The sequence below is a fragment of the Castor canadensis genome, chromosome 12, assembly GCF_047511655.1.
Source record: "Castor canadensis chromosome 12, mCasCan1.hap1v2, whole genome shotgun sequence".
Taxonomy (NCBI): Eukaryota; Metazoa; Chordata; class Mammalia; order Rodentia; family Castoridae; genus Castor; species Castor canadensis.
In genome coordinates this window covers 34724881-34739642 of record NC_133397.1, presented here as the reverse complement: position 1 = coordinate 34739642, position 14762 = coordinate 34724881, and the positions used below count along the sequence as shown (strand labels likewise).

The window sequence follows — 14762 nt, the reverse complement described above, 5'->3', positions numbered from 1 at the left end:
AGTTCCATGTATGGATGTTTATATGTATTATAACACAAATTTTCTTCTTTCTATCTTAGTCCCCTTCTTATGGTGGTTTCAACAGGTTTAAAAATTCTATATTCATTCTTGTATAAAGAGTACATCAACCATATTCACCTTCCTAACTTCCTTCTTTTACTTTCCCCCTCTTGTGTGTGACCTTCACTTAATGTGACCTGTTTTTCATAATATTGCTTTTATTTTTATTGGCTCTATATTCCACATACCAGAGAAAATATTTGACTTTTGGCTTTTCGAACCTGGCTAACATTTCTTAAGATGATATTCTCCAGTTCCAACCTTTTACCTGAAAATGACAAAATTTCATTCTTCTTTGTGGCTGAATAGAATTTCATTGGATATAAATACCACATTTTCTTAACTCATTAATCAGTCTGAGGTATCTTAGCTGTTTCCATACCTTAGTTATTTTGAATAATGCTACTACAGTCAACATAGGTGTACAGGTGCCCTTATTGTTACCTGACTTCCATTCCTTTGAGTATATACCTAAAAGTGGAATTGCTGAATCATACAGCAGTTCTATTTTTATTTTTTTGAGGAGCCTCATACTGTTTTCCATAGTGGTTGTACTAATTTGCATTCCCATCAGCAACGTATGAGGGTTCCTTTTTCTCCACATCCTCATCCACATTTCTTTATTGTGTACTTGATAGTACACAATCCTAACAGGACTGAGATGAAATCTTACCATGGTTTTGATGTAGATTTCCTTTATGACCAGGGATAGTGAGCATTCTTTCCTGTGTTTTTTAGCCATTTGAACTTCTTCCTTTGTAAAAGCTCTGTTCAGTTCATTTGCCCATTTTCTCATTGGATCATTGATATTTTGGAAGTTTAGTTTTTTGAGCTCTCTGTAAATTCTGGTTATCAGTGCTTTATCTGATGTATAGCTAGAAAAGATTTTCTCCCATTCTATGGACAGCCTCTTCAATTTAAAGACCATTTCTTTCATTGTGTAGAAGCTTTTCAATTTCATGTAGTCCCATTTGTCAATCTTTTCCCTTAGTTGATGAGCCATTTGAAGTCTACTGAGGAAGTTGTTGCCTATGCCTATTGCTTCCAGTGTATTTACTGCTTTTTTCTGTATTAGCTTCAAAGTTTCAGGTCTCATATTAAGGTCCCTGATCCACTTTGAACTGATACTCATACAGGGTGAAAGACATGGATCTAGTTTCAGTTTTCTGCATGCAAATATCCAGTCTTCCCAGCAACATTTATATGTTATCTTAACTGAATTTCAAAGCTTTTTTTTTCACAAAAAATTAACTTAAGAGACCATTAGTGAGGGAAGTAGACCTTTTGATACATTGAGTTTCTTTTTCTTTCATCACAGTCAGTTGTAAGACTTGAGTTAATTCCTGAGTAATGAAATTGTGGAGTTTGAAAAGTACTTAAGAGTATAGTACATATTAAATTACATATACAGATTTAAAATATACTTTAAGGATCTGTCTGTAGCAAATAATCTATATGCAAAGGTAAATAAACTATACAACATATGAAAATTCTCCAGGAATATAATAAAGTATAGCTATAGTTCTTCTTATTAAAATATAATTTCAAGCGTGTACAAAATTAAAGAGAAAAACATAGAAATTCTGTAGACCCATCACATAGATACATTTAGATTCCACTCTCAATGCCCAATCTTGTATTTTTCATTAAACATAGCTTATTTCTTAAATTTGAGAGCCTCACAATAATGCATGCACTGAGCTTTTTACAAAGTAAATATGGATAAATGGATAGACAGATAGTAAAGAGATAGATAGATAAATAGATAGATAGATAGATAGATAGATAGATAGATAGATAGATAGATAGATAGATATAGGTAGGTAGATAGATGATAGATGATAGATAGATAGATAGATAGATAGATAGACTGACAGTTGTGTGAGGTGTAGAAAAGCTTTTGCCTGTTCTGAACATCACAATCTTTATTGCAAGATTCAGGCAGTTTCCATGCAGTTCAACTAGTTTTCTGAAAGCCCTGGAGGGATCTTCCCCTTCATGACTGTATGAAGAGAAGAAAAGATGAAGCGAGAATGTCTGAACTTAAAGAATGGAATGAAATAGTTTCCTGTAAAATAATGTATCTATAAACAAATGTTATCATGAATGGGAAACATGGAATATTAAAAAATTTTAAATATTAAAAAATTTCCTTACAATTAGATTTTTATTCACTTAGTCTGGAAAATTAGACAAAACATTCCAGTTCAATTTTATCTTTGCCAAGACTTTAAATTTTGAGTGGTACTTTGGCTACTTACCAGTTCTAAGTTGCCTAAATGTCTCTACATATTTGTCACAGAATATAAAAACCTGTCTTGTATGTTTTCTTTTAAAAGAACAAATTTTAGAACTCCTACAATTATCTTTGAGCCCAACTTTATTCTTATGTGAACTTGTTTGGACTTATAACTCATCTTACTGATTGATGCATTTGTATGTACTTTGTTCCCTTTGAGTCCCTGATGTTTACAGTATGCATGATAACTTAAAACCATAAGTAGACAGATCACAAATAACAGTACAATTCAGTAGCTCCATCCCTGACCATAATAGCCTGGTGAAATTTGTGGGCCCCTTTTGAAGCCAATTAAATCAGAATTTTAGAACTGAAAATCAAGAATTAATATTTTTTAAGTTACCTGTATATTTTTATGACTGCTCTATATGGTCATGGGTCTATAGGTAGAATCTGTTTTTACCTCTGCAGATGATGGTAACACATTTATGAAAGAGAAATTTTCTCTCACACCAGAGTCTTATAGAAGTTTTCTAGGACTCCCCTTCTTCTCACTCTGTTTCCCCAAACTACTACCTTAAAGAAATGGGCCTCTGTACTCTCTTAAGGATCTTCTTTTCTTCCCTCTTCCTGCACAAATTCTCCTGCTTACTTACCTTCTAATGCATTGCCCTATTCCTTACAATAAACAGAAAGTACAATTTCTTCCCCTATCCCCTGCCCAATCATTCAGAAAACATTCCCATCAAAGGCAAAACCATGTTTTGGGATTAGCCCTAGGTCTTGCCATCTTGGAATCTTGAGTCACCTCTGAAGTTCTAGAACAGCACATTTTGACCAATTTTTTAAACATTTAATAAATACTTGTTTGGTGATTGTGTGCCATGCTCTCTGCTGGTTCTGAGGACAAAGAGATGAGCAAGCAAAAGCCATTTATTTCAGTGGCCGACTGGGAAAGACAGGCAAGAAAATCACCTAAGTGATACAATAGAAATACCGCCAGAGTGCTGAGTAAACAAAATCTTCTTGCCTTTGTATTTCCATATAAATTTAAGGTTAGATTTTTCAATCTCTTTAATGAATGTCATTGGAATTTTGATGGGAATTGCATTAAACATGTAGATTACTTTTGGGAGTATCAACATTTTTACTATGTTGATTCAACAATCCATGAGCATGGGAGATCTCTCCACTTTCTATAGTCTTCCTCAATCTCGTTCTTCAGAAGTTTATAGTTTTCCTTGTAGAGGTCGTTCACATCTTTTGTTAGGTTTACACCTAGGTATTTGATTTTTTTTGAGGCTATTGTAAATGGAATTGTTTTCATATATTCTTTTTTGGTTTGTTCATTATTAGTGAATAGAAATGATAATGATTTTTCTATGTTGATTTTATATCCTGCTACCTTGCTATAGCTATTGATGATGTCTAGAAGCTTCTGAGTAGAGTTTTTTGGGTCTTTAAGGTATAGGATCATGTCATCTGCAAATAGGGATATTTTGACAGTTTCTTTACCTATTTGTATTCCTTTTATTCCTTCTTCTTGCCTAATTGCTCTGGCTAGGAATTCCAGTACTATGTTGAATAGGAGTGGAGATAGTGAGCATCCTTGTCTGGTTCCTGATTTTAGAGGGAATGGTTTCAGTTTTTCTCTGTTAAGTATAATGCTGGCTGTAGGTTTGTCATATATAGCTTTTATAATGTTGAGGTACTTTCCTTTTATTCCTAGGTTTCTTAGAGCTTTTATCATGAAATGGTGTTGGATCTTATCAAAGTGCATCTATTGAGATGATCAAGTGTTTTTTGTCTTTGCTTCTGTTAATGTGGTTTATTACATTTATTGATTTTCGTATGTTGAACCACCCTTGCATTCCTGGGATGAAGCCTACTTGGTTGTGGTGAATAATCTTTTTGATGTGTTGTTGAATTCGGTTTGCCATTATTTTATTGAGGATTTTTGCATCAATGTTCATTAAGGAGATTGGCCTATAGTTCTCCTTTTTGGAGGTGTCTTTGCCTGGTTTTGGGATAAGTGTAATACTGGCTTCATAAAATGTGTTTGGCAGTTTTCCTTCCCTTTCTATTTCGTGGAACAGTTTAAGGAGGGTTGGTATCAGTTCTTCTTTAAAGGTCTGATAGAATTCAGCAGAGAATCCATCAGGTCCTGGACTTTTCTTTTTCAGGAGAGTCTTGGTTGCTGCTTCAATTTCATTTTGTGTTATAGATCTATTCAGGTGATTTATTTCCTCTTGGTTCAGTTTTGCATGATCATATGTATCTAGAAATCTGTCCATTTCTTCAAGATTTTCAAATTCATTTGAATATAGGTTCTTGAAGTAGTCTCTGATTTCCTGTACTTCCATTGTGTTTGTTGTTATCTCCCCTTTTGCATTCCTGATTCTACTAATTTGAGTTTTTTCTCTCCTCATTTTAGTCAGGTTTCCCTGGGGTCTATCAATCTTGTTCATTTTTTTCAAAGAACCAACTTTTTGTTTCATTAATTCTTTGTGTGGTTTTTTTGGTTTCTATTTCATTGATTTTAGCTCTTATTTTTATTATTTCTCTCCTCTATTTGTTTTGGGATTTGCTTGTTCTTGTTTCTCTAGGGTGTTGAGATGTATCATTAGGTCATTGATTTGGGATCTTTCAGTCTTTTTAATATATGCACTCATGGCTATAAACTTTCCTCTCAGAACTGCCTTTGCTGTGTCCCATAGGTTCCGGTAGGTTGTGTTTTCATTTTCATTGACTTCCAGGAACTTTTTAATTTCCCTTTTTATTTTATCAATGACCTATTGTTCATTAAGTAATGAGTTATTTAGTTTCCAGCTGTTTGTATGTTTTTTGTCTTTACTTTTGTTGTTGAGTTCTAGTTTTATTGCATTGTGACCAGATAGTATGCACAGTATAATTTCTATTTTCTTATATTTGCTGAGGCTTGCTTTGTGCCCTAGGATATGATCTATTTTGGAGAAGGTTCCATGGGCTGCTGAGAAGAATGTATATTGTGTAGAAGTTGGATGAAATGTTCTGTAGACATCAAGTAGGTCCATTTGATCTACTGTATATTTTAGATTTTGGATTTCTTTATTGATTTTTTGTTTGGATGACCTATCTATTGATGATAATGGGGTGTTAAAGTCTTCCACGACCACTGTGTTGGAGTTAATACATGCTTTTATGTCTTTCAGGGTATGTTTGATGAAATTGGGTGCATTGACATTGGGTGCATATAGGTTGATAATTATTATTTCCTTTTGGTCTATTTCCCCTTTTATTAGCATGGAATGTCCTTCTTTATCTTGCTTGATCAATTTAGGTTTGAAGTCTACTTTGTCAGAGATAAGTATTGCTATTCCTGCTTGTTTTCAGGGGCCATTGGCTTGGTAATCTTCTTCCAGCCTTTCATCCTAAGCCTATGCTTATTTCTTTCAGTGAGATGGGTCTCCTGTAAGCAACAAATTGTTGGATCTTCCTTTTTAATCCATTTCATCAAGCAGTGCCTTTTGATGGGTGAATTAAGTCCATACACATTAAGTGTTAGTACTGATAGGTATGTGGTGATTCCTGTCATTTAGTTGTCTTAGTTGTTTGAAGGTTTGATTTTGTGTACCTAAGTTGAGATTATTCTCTACTTTCTTGCTTTTTCTTTTCCTGTAGTTTGGTGCTGTCTGTCCTTTCATGGTTAAGTTGGATTTCACTTTCTGTGTGCAGAATCCCTTGAAGAATCTTTTGTAGTGGTGGCTTTGTGGTCACATATTGTTTTAGTTTCTGCTTATCATGGAAGACTTGTATTGCTGCATCTATTTTGAATGATAGTTTTGCTGGGTAGAGTATCCTGGGGTTGAAGTTATTTTCATTCAGTGTCTGGAAGATCTCACCCCATGCTCTTCTTGCTTTTAATGTTTTTGTTGAGAAGTCTGCTGTGATTTTGATGGGTTTTCCTTTGTATGTTATTTGTTTTTTCTCTCTTACAGCCTTCAATATTCTTTCCCTAGTTTCTGAACTTGTTGTTTTAATGATGATATGTTGTGGGGTAGTTCTATTTTGATCTGGTCTGTTTGGTGTCCTGGAGGCCTCTTGCATCTGTATGGGAATATCTTTCTTTAGATTTGGGAAATTTTCTGTTATTATTTTGTTGAATATATTATGCAGTCCCTTTGCTTGCACCTCTTCTCCTTCTTCGATGCCCATGATTCTCAAGTTTGGTCTTTTGATGGAGTCGGTGAGTTAGAATCCTGCATTCTACTTAAAGCCATTCTATGAAGTAAATATTTCCCACATACTTCCCTGAAGGAGTGTTTTCCAATCGATGTAGCTGGTTCCCTGGGAAGGACTCCAACGTCACCAGTTTCAGACAGCAGTGAAAGTTTCTACTTCATTTAACTTCATAGATCCATTATCTGGAAAATGAAACAAGATCTAGAATGATACATAAAGAGGTAAGCATAAAATTGCATCCCTGAGAGTACTTAGAAAATTGATAGGCATTGTGTTAAATCTGCCATATGAATTTTAACATCAACTGGAAAAAAATCTTGCAGATGTTGTTAATGTCTGAAAAAATGATAATGAGAGAGAAAGAATAAAAATCCTTCAATCAGATCATATATGTCTTTCTGAAAGCAGAACTTAAAGTCTTTGTAGGATTCTCCTTCTAAGCCCTTCTGAGGGACAATGTGCCCCTTTATCTAGCAACCTCTTTGTGGATGGATTTTATTTCCACTGTAATATCTGAAATTATTGCTATTACCACAAGTAAGAATACATTGAAACATCATGCCAGCACAAATAAAAATAGCCAGACTCTTCCATATCACTCTCCTTGGAAGAAAAGACTGGCATGCTATAAGGACTGCTGTTTAGCAATCTTTTGAGTTTTGCTTAATGTAGTTAATGACCTGAAGAGAGAAGGAATATACTATACACTAGAGCTAAAAGATGAAAAATGACTTTTAAGTGAGAGCATATGCACATATGTTTAGGTGTGCATGTCTGTATGTAGCTCTAGGTACCAAGTGGTACACAAAAACAATTTTACTTCTAGCACTTCTTTCCCATATCTTGTTCAAGTACATGGCCAATTAAGTGACCTCCAGTGAACTCATTTATAATGGATTGAGCTTTTCAAAGGGGGGAAAAGACTGCTGGGAAGGTAGAAAAATATGCTGTAAGTCATTATCTCCTAGTTCTTTGACCTTTTCTTCATTTACCATCATGCCAACACCTAGAGAAAGAATATTAGATAATCCACATGAGAAACATTCTGTCTTTTCACTCAGTGTAGTATACCTGGGGAAGCAATGCTAATTCACTATCTGTACTGACACTGACAGAGAGAACTAGGGGGTGTAATAAGGTGGTATGGACCTTACAGAAGATCATTTGTTCTGAGATCTCACCCACATTTTATTTATTTGTCTATTTGCTCCCACTTCCTAATGATATTTGGCAACTCTTTAAAAGAAGGACATTGGAACCTGTTCCTCTACTATTAATTCTCATTCTTGTCAGGGTACAGGAGCAAATGTGTTCAATCATGGATATACAAATTTAAGCATTTCTCTGGAGCCCAGAGTTACTTCCAATAGATTTTCTATTGTTTTTGTTTAATCTATCCATAAGTCACCCATAGCTGATTGTAGAAAATCTGCTTGCCAACTGGATGAATCTAAGACTAATTGTTAGGTCCATTGGGCAGAAGTGTGTCTTCAACCTAATGAGCTGGCACAGTGAGGTGCTAAGCATTTAATGAAAATGATACACTGGTCAGTCATCAAGCCTAGTCAAGGCATGGTCAAGAATCAGTTCCCAACTAGAAATAGGATCTCATTCCATTCAGGTAAGTTTTCTCCATGAAGATCAGATGAAATGTAACCCCTAAATGAAAGAGAAAGGGTGCCAAGAAATAAGAACACATTCCCAGCATTTTGACTGCTCTACTTAGGATGAGGATGGACCTCATGAATTCCCCTAAGCAGAAACTGGCTCACAGGAGTTTGTGGATAAACCCAGGGCAGGGTAAATGACCGATTAACGTATAGACTTTGCTCATATGTGCGGATTGCCATCTGCTTGCTCATATGAAGGAGAATATCAGTGACCATCAGCAAACACAGGGCCCACTGTGCCGTGGTCACTATCTCCTCTCTCTGGATTTGGTTGGCCATTGTATTTAGAGAGTGACACAATGCTGTACAAGACCCAGGTTTTTAAGTGGCTGTTTCTCCATGTACAGAGGTTTAAAAGATTAAGTAAGACTTTAACTTCAATTTGCTTAAAATAAAGCTCATTAGAAGAATACGTTCTCAGGGCCTGGGGTCTTTGGGATATGGGCTGTCCTTTCTGATATATATTCTGCTAGGGCTTATCTTTCATTTCCTACTCTTCTACCTACTCATCTGCTTGAGGTCAGATTTATATGAAGGGGATTTGAGCTTATGCCTCTATAATTATGCCTATTAAATTTCTTAGTAAGAATAGGAACAGTGTGTTAGCCTTATCAGTGAAAACTTAGCCTTCTTTAGCACCAGATTTTCAGCTTCTATTAGGATCATAGGAAGCTAAGCTAAAGGAAAAAACAAAGTAATATCTCTTTCTAAAGGTCAGCCTTCTTAATTAAATGAAAAGTCAGGCAGCAGCGTTGGAAAATGAAGTGACTGGAGCCTCTGCTCTTCCTCAGGAGACCCAACTGAGCACCCAGCTGATGCTGAAGAAAGCAAGGCGGCTGCGCAAGAGGCTGCATCATTACAGCACTAGTTCTTTTTGGGCAAACAAGTGGCACTGACTGGCTCTGAAGGAAGCTCCAGGTCTTGTGACTGTGCTCCCTCCATGAGCACCTCATTTCCACCTTCTGTTTGACTTACCACCACCCTGGCTGCCATTCCTGGCACTTTGTGTGTTCCTAAACAACTGTCTTTCAACTGAGGCCAATACAGAGGGGGAAAAAAATCAGTAAAGAGACTCTGAGCTAACTACTTCCACATTTAGGATTTCATGTAAACCCTTTGAGAGAAATATTACCATACTCTTTAATAGATAAGAAAACTGAAATGCAAAGAAGTTAATTATTTGACCCAAGGTCACACAGCTCATAAAGCTTTCAGCTAGATTGGATGGTCTCTCTTCAATGTCCATTCTTTTTCCATAAAAAGCAGTGATTTTATTGCTCAGGTTTCATTCCCTCTGCCCTCATCATTCAGAAGTGTCCTGTGGTGGCGGTGGCAGTAGTGGTAGCAGCTAGGGCAGTGTGGAGGAGGTAGGCGGAATGATCAAGAATCAATCTGCACTTTCCCAGGATCGCAACAGATCAAGCTCTGTCTAGATTTTCAACCCAGCTCTGTCCTGTCTGGCCCTTGATTTGGTGGTTGTTTTCTATTAGGCACTTGGCCCACTCTAGTTGTTCTGGGGCTCTGTGCAGTCCTGTCATGGAGAAGTGAAGCCAGGGGCATTTCAAAACAATGAGAAAAGTGCAAGCTTTCATACTGGGAGTTCACTCCAATCTAACTCTCTGCCTTCGATGGTTGCATTGTTCTTACCTTCTTCCAGTAACACACAGAGCTCTGAATAATGACACCATGCCTAACACTGACATTGACCTCTACTCCAAAAATTAAAGTATTGTGGATCTATGATTCTTTTGATTCATTATATTTTAAACAAATCAAATAAATATATTGATTACAGTTATTCTTTTTTTATTGTTGTGCTGGGTTGGGGTATATGTGGCATTTATAAAAGTTCTTATAATGTATCAAATATATCATACTTGAATTCACCCCCTCTAGTACTCTCCTTTACCCTTCCTCTGCCTGTTCCTGGAATAGCTTCAACAAGTATCATTTTTGCATTTACATACATGAGTACAAAATTATTGCACTGTACACCCTCCTACCCCATTTCCACCACCTCCACCTCCCACTGGTACCAAATTCCCTCTGCCAACACAGGACTGTTCTGACCTCCTATTCTACAATTTTGTAGAAGAAAAAGAGAAAAGATTTTAAAAATGACATTTTTCCATGTTTGTGATAAAGGTAGCTACACAGGGAGTTTTTTTGTGATATTTCCATGTATCTATGTATTATAACCCCAACTGGTTCATCAACTCTATTTTTCTTCTCTCTACCTTAGTACCTTTCTTATGGTGGTTTCAGCTAGTTTAAGAATTCTGTATTCATTCTTGTACAGAGATTACATCAACCATATTCATCATCTTAGTTTCCTTCTTTTATCCTCCCACTCTTGTTTGTGACCTCCCCTTAGAGTAACCAGTTTTTCATAATATTTCTGTATTTGTGTTGGGTCTATATTCCACAAATGAGAGAAAACATGCAGCTTTTGGCCTACTGAACCTGGCTAACTTTACTTAAGATGATGTTCTCCAGTTCCATCTATTTACCTGCAAATGACAAAATTTTATTCTTCTTTGTGGCTGAGTAAAATTCTGTTGTATATAAATACCACATTTTCTTAATCCATTCATCAGTTGTGGGACATCTTGGCTGTTTCCATAGTACTTCAATAAACGTGGTGTGCAGGTGCCTTTGTTGTAACCTGACTCACATTCCTTCAGGTATATCCCTAGGAGTGGTATTGCTGGGTCATATGGCAGTTCTGTTTTTAGTTTTTTGAGGAGTCTCCATACTGTTTTCCATAGTGGTTGTACTAATTTACATTCTTACCAGTAGTGTATGAAGGTTCCTTTTTTTCCATATCTTCACCAACATTTGTTGTTGTTTGTGTTCTTGATGGTAGCTATTCTAACAGAAGTGAATCTTAACATGGTCTTGATTTATATTTCCTTTATGGCCAGGAATGTTGAGCATTTTTTCATGTGTTTTTTAGCCATTTGGAGTTCTTCTTTTGAAAAGGTTCTGTTCAGCCCATTTGCCCATTTCTTCATTAGGTCATTGATTTTTTTTGAGAGTTTAGTCTTTTGAGCTCCCAGATTTCAGTTATTCTCGATGAATGTGAAAATTATGTAGTAAAAAATTACTACATAATCCTAAAAGATTTAGAAAAAAACTTTCAGGCTTTGATTTTTTTTTCCCTACAAAGGCCTATTTCACTAGAGATAATTAATATCTCTTGGAGTGGATATAAGCATCAGTACTTCTTTAAAACCACTGATTTAGAACCTGGGATATGGAGACATGAAACATGAATGTGAATCACCTTTATTAACTCTCTGAACTTCATTTGTAATAAAATGAAGCTATGAATTGTTCATGTTTTATAGGATTATGAACCAAACCCTCATCACTGCACTTCTAGTAAACATTTTAAAATAATTAGTAATTATTGTTGTTGGTATTATGAAGAAGCAAAGGAAAAACAATATGTTATCAGTTAAATCCATTCTTTTCTCAGAGATTCAATGAGCAAATAAAATAACAATAATATAAGATGAATCAAGATAATTCATTTGGCTGGGCACAGTGATGCATGCCTGTAATCCAAGGCTATGCAGGAGGCAGAGGTAGGATTGTGAGGCTGTCCTGAGCACAAAATGTGAGACCCTTTTAAAAAAATGACTATAGCACAAAAAGGCTAGAATGTAGTTCAAGTGGTAGAGTGCCTACCTAGCAAGCATAAAACCCTAAACTCAAACCTTAGTACTGCCCCCTCAAAGATAATTTAGTCAAACCTGTAGACATCCTAATGAATTCTGAAAATGGATAGTCAATTAAAGATGACATCTAGCTGCTGCAGGCTGGAGGTGGAAGCTCTGCCACTGAGTTTTGTCTGGTTGATTTTTCTTTCCATCTAATCTTTCCCTGCATATCTTGCAGAGCTGCATGATTTCAACTCTCTCAAGCACCAAGCATGAGTTTGTAGTGACCCGTTGGTTACATCTAGTGACCTCAGCAACTGCTAAACAAATTCCTCTACAATTTAAGCCCAACCAATAGCAAGTCCTGTCAACCACACTTCATGGAAATCTCTCAAATTAGCTATGTTCTCCATCTGTTCTCCAAGGCGGGGTCATCTCTCTTTCTAAGTGCTGTGACTGCTACTAGATCCTAGTTAACTATATATGCTGCTAGAAATAACTTTCTGATAAACAAATATTCACAAATTACTCTTCACTTTAAAATGCTCTTTCTGCCCTACTGCCTAAAGAGTGAAGCTGAAAATCCTTAGAGTATAAAACCCTTCAAAATATAGCTTTCATTAACCTTTTCAGAATCTTCCCTCCAACCTCCCCTTCTCTCTAAAATGTCTTGATCTAGACTCTGAAGTCCTCATCATTATCCAAACGTGGCAATATGTCCTTGCATATACCATTCCTTTCACTTGTTTTCTGTCCCTACACTCTTTGGTAATTACTTTTCAAAGCTGAGATAGTGTGTCAGCTCTGTGCTATCCTTCTGTGACTCTGCACATGTCCTTGCCTCTTCTGTGCTCTTTATCATAGTGCTTATAAAATTGATTGCAAATGCCTGTCAGACCCAGTAGTCTGAGTGTATCTTCTGAAAAGAGTCTATGAGTAACACCAAGTTTGCCTATATGATAAAGGGCAAAGTGAGTAAGTTAGTTAAAAGTATTTCATTAGAAATGCTAGACTGTGCTGAGGAAGTTAAGCTTGAATTGTAATAAAAGAACTCATTGCAATTAGACCCCCAAATATTAGTTTTTAATCTTCAAGCAAGTAGATTTTCTCTAAGAAGAGAAAGTGAAAGAAAAAACATAAAGGAAAACAAGAAACTGAGAAACACAGAGGAATAAAGTAATTCATGAGAAAAAGGAGAAAGGAGAGGATTGAGGAAGACAAAGAAAAAGCAAAAGCAGACATGGTAACTTATAATCGATCAATAAGAATCCTGCACATGGGCTTCTTCCTTCAGTTCCTTGACTTAAGTCCTGGAACAGCTCTCAAAATATCTTCCATACCATTCAAATACCATTGCAAGTGACAGTGCAGGCTGATACGTCCATCTCAGAGCTGCTTCAGAAAACTCCAGGACTGTGAGTAGAGCCATCATGAAAAGGAAGAGGGAAACAAGAACCAATGGGTCATTATGACCGACCCTGAAATAGATACACATAAATCATGGCTGTCACAAAGGGCTTCTGTGCTTAGATTGCCCAAGACAGCTGATGTGACAAATCAGTCTTTCTTACCTGTGGCCACACATTAGAATCACCTGGGGAAGCTTTAAAAAACTTCCCAGGACCCTTCCCCAGAAATTCAGATTGATTGGTCTGAAACAGGCCTTGATATTTTTTACTTTTTTATTAATTCCTAAATGAATAGACTATTATCTGGGTTTTAGAATCGTCTTTTAAAAAGGCAGATTTCCAAAATATGCTGCCAGCTCATTTATTATTAAAGTAACCTTGACTGTTGTAAACTATTAAGCTTTTATTTCCTTGAAATCCAGGGGCATTTTCTGAATGTTTTGTGCTTCTTTATCTGACAGCATTAAAACAGTTTGTTTTGAACACATGTTCAAGGCACTCCATAATAACATTTGCATCTTATCTCATTTCAACAACAACCTTCCAAGTCAGCTTGAATCCAAAATCTAAACCTTTTTTCTGTGCACATCTCAGATGACATTATAGAATCTCAGTGGTGATGTACCTAATGAAATCAGCCATTTTTGAGCTATAACAACCGAATCCATTTCTTCTGGACTTATGGAGAAAACTTACCTGGATTTATGGAAGGGAACTTACCTATTCCAGCAACACACTTTGCTGCTGCTACCATTCCTCTCCTTTTTGCTATGGGGAAGCCCTGACTATATCACTCACACTGCTTTGAGAAGAGAAAGTGAAAGATATATATCTGCCCTAAATCCTTTCAACTTATTTTAATAGACTGCTAGCATTCCTAGTTGGCATCATTGCAAAGCTTTTAAGATTTATCCTGATTTTGTAATCAAAGCATCATATGAAGTCCTTGAGTAAGTGGTGGGATTCCCAAAGACAACTTCATGCACTACTGATAATGGTCCCAGAATAGAGATGTTAGGAATGAAGTAGTGGAAAGAATCCTGGAGCTGCATTCAGAAGATAGAGACTAAAAGTGGCCTGGAGTGTTTCCCAATTTCCTGACCTTGAGCAGATCATTTAACCCTATTATACCCAATGTCTCTACCAAGGAGATGGTAGTTCTTACCCTAGTCAGAGAACAAAGTGGTTTAGTGAATACATAAGAGGCCCTCTTAAGAATGGCATTTGCATTTTGGCAAAGAACAAAAGAATTATATATTTTTTGCTCATCTTCCATTCCTCTCCATGTGGCACCTGGACACTCCAAGCACCAAACCTACCTACAGATCCAGGTCTGTAAGAGCAGAGGACTCTAAATAGATAAGCAAGGTACCCAGCACAGACAGGCTGAGACCAAAGCTTATAGCCTGGGATAAAAGGACCATAGAAGACAGTGACATAATAGGTAAAAGAATCAGAGAAAGTTGATATATATTGCCACTATGCTTTCTGGACTATC

The 14762-nt window shown here is 36.4% G+C and overlaps 1 long non-coding RNA gene across 4 annotated transcripts in view; it reads right to left on the bottom strand.

Moving 5' to 3' along the window:
• LOC141414797 (uncharacterized) overlaps positions 1-14762 on the bottom strand; it is a 132175-nt gene that overhangs the window by 76545 nt on the left and 40868 nt on the right. Inside the window, exons 3-5 of one of the 4 annotated variants that reach the window (XR_012439663.1) lie at positions 13207-13268; positions 10701-11306; positions 1870-6702 (exon numbers count right to left, since the gene is read on the bottom strand). This is a non-coding gene — a long non-coding RNA (uncharacterized lncRNA). Of the gene's footprint in view, positions 1-1869; positions 6703-9440; positions 11307-13206; positions 13269-14762 lie in introns of those variants that run through there. The other 3 variants (XR_012439662.1, XR_012439661.1, XR_012439664.1) reach the window with 3 other exon arrangements.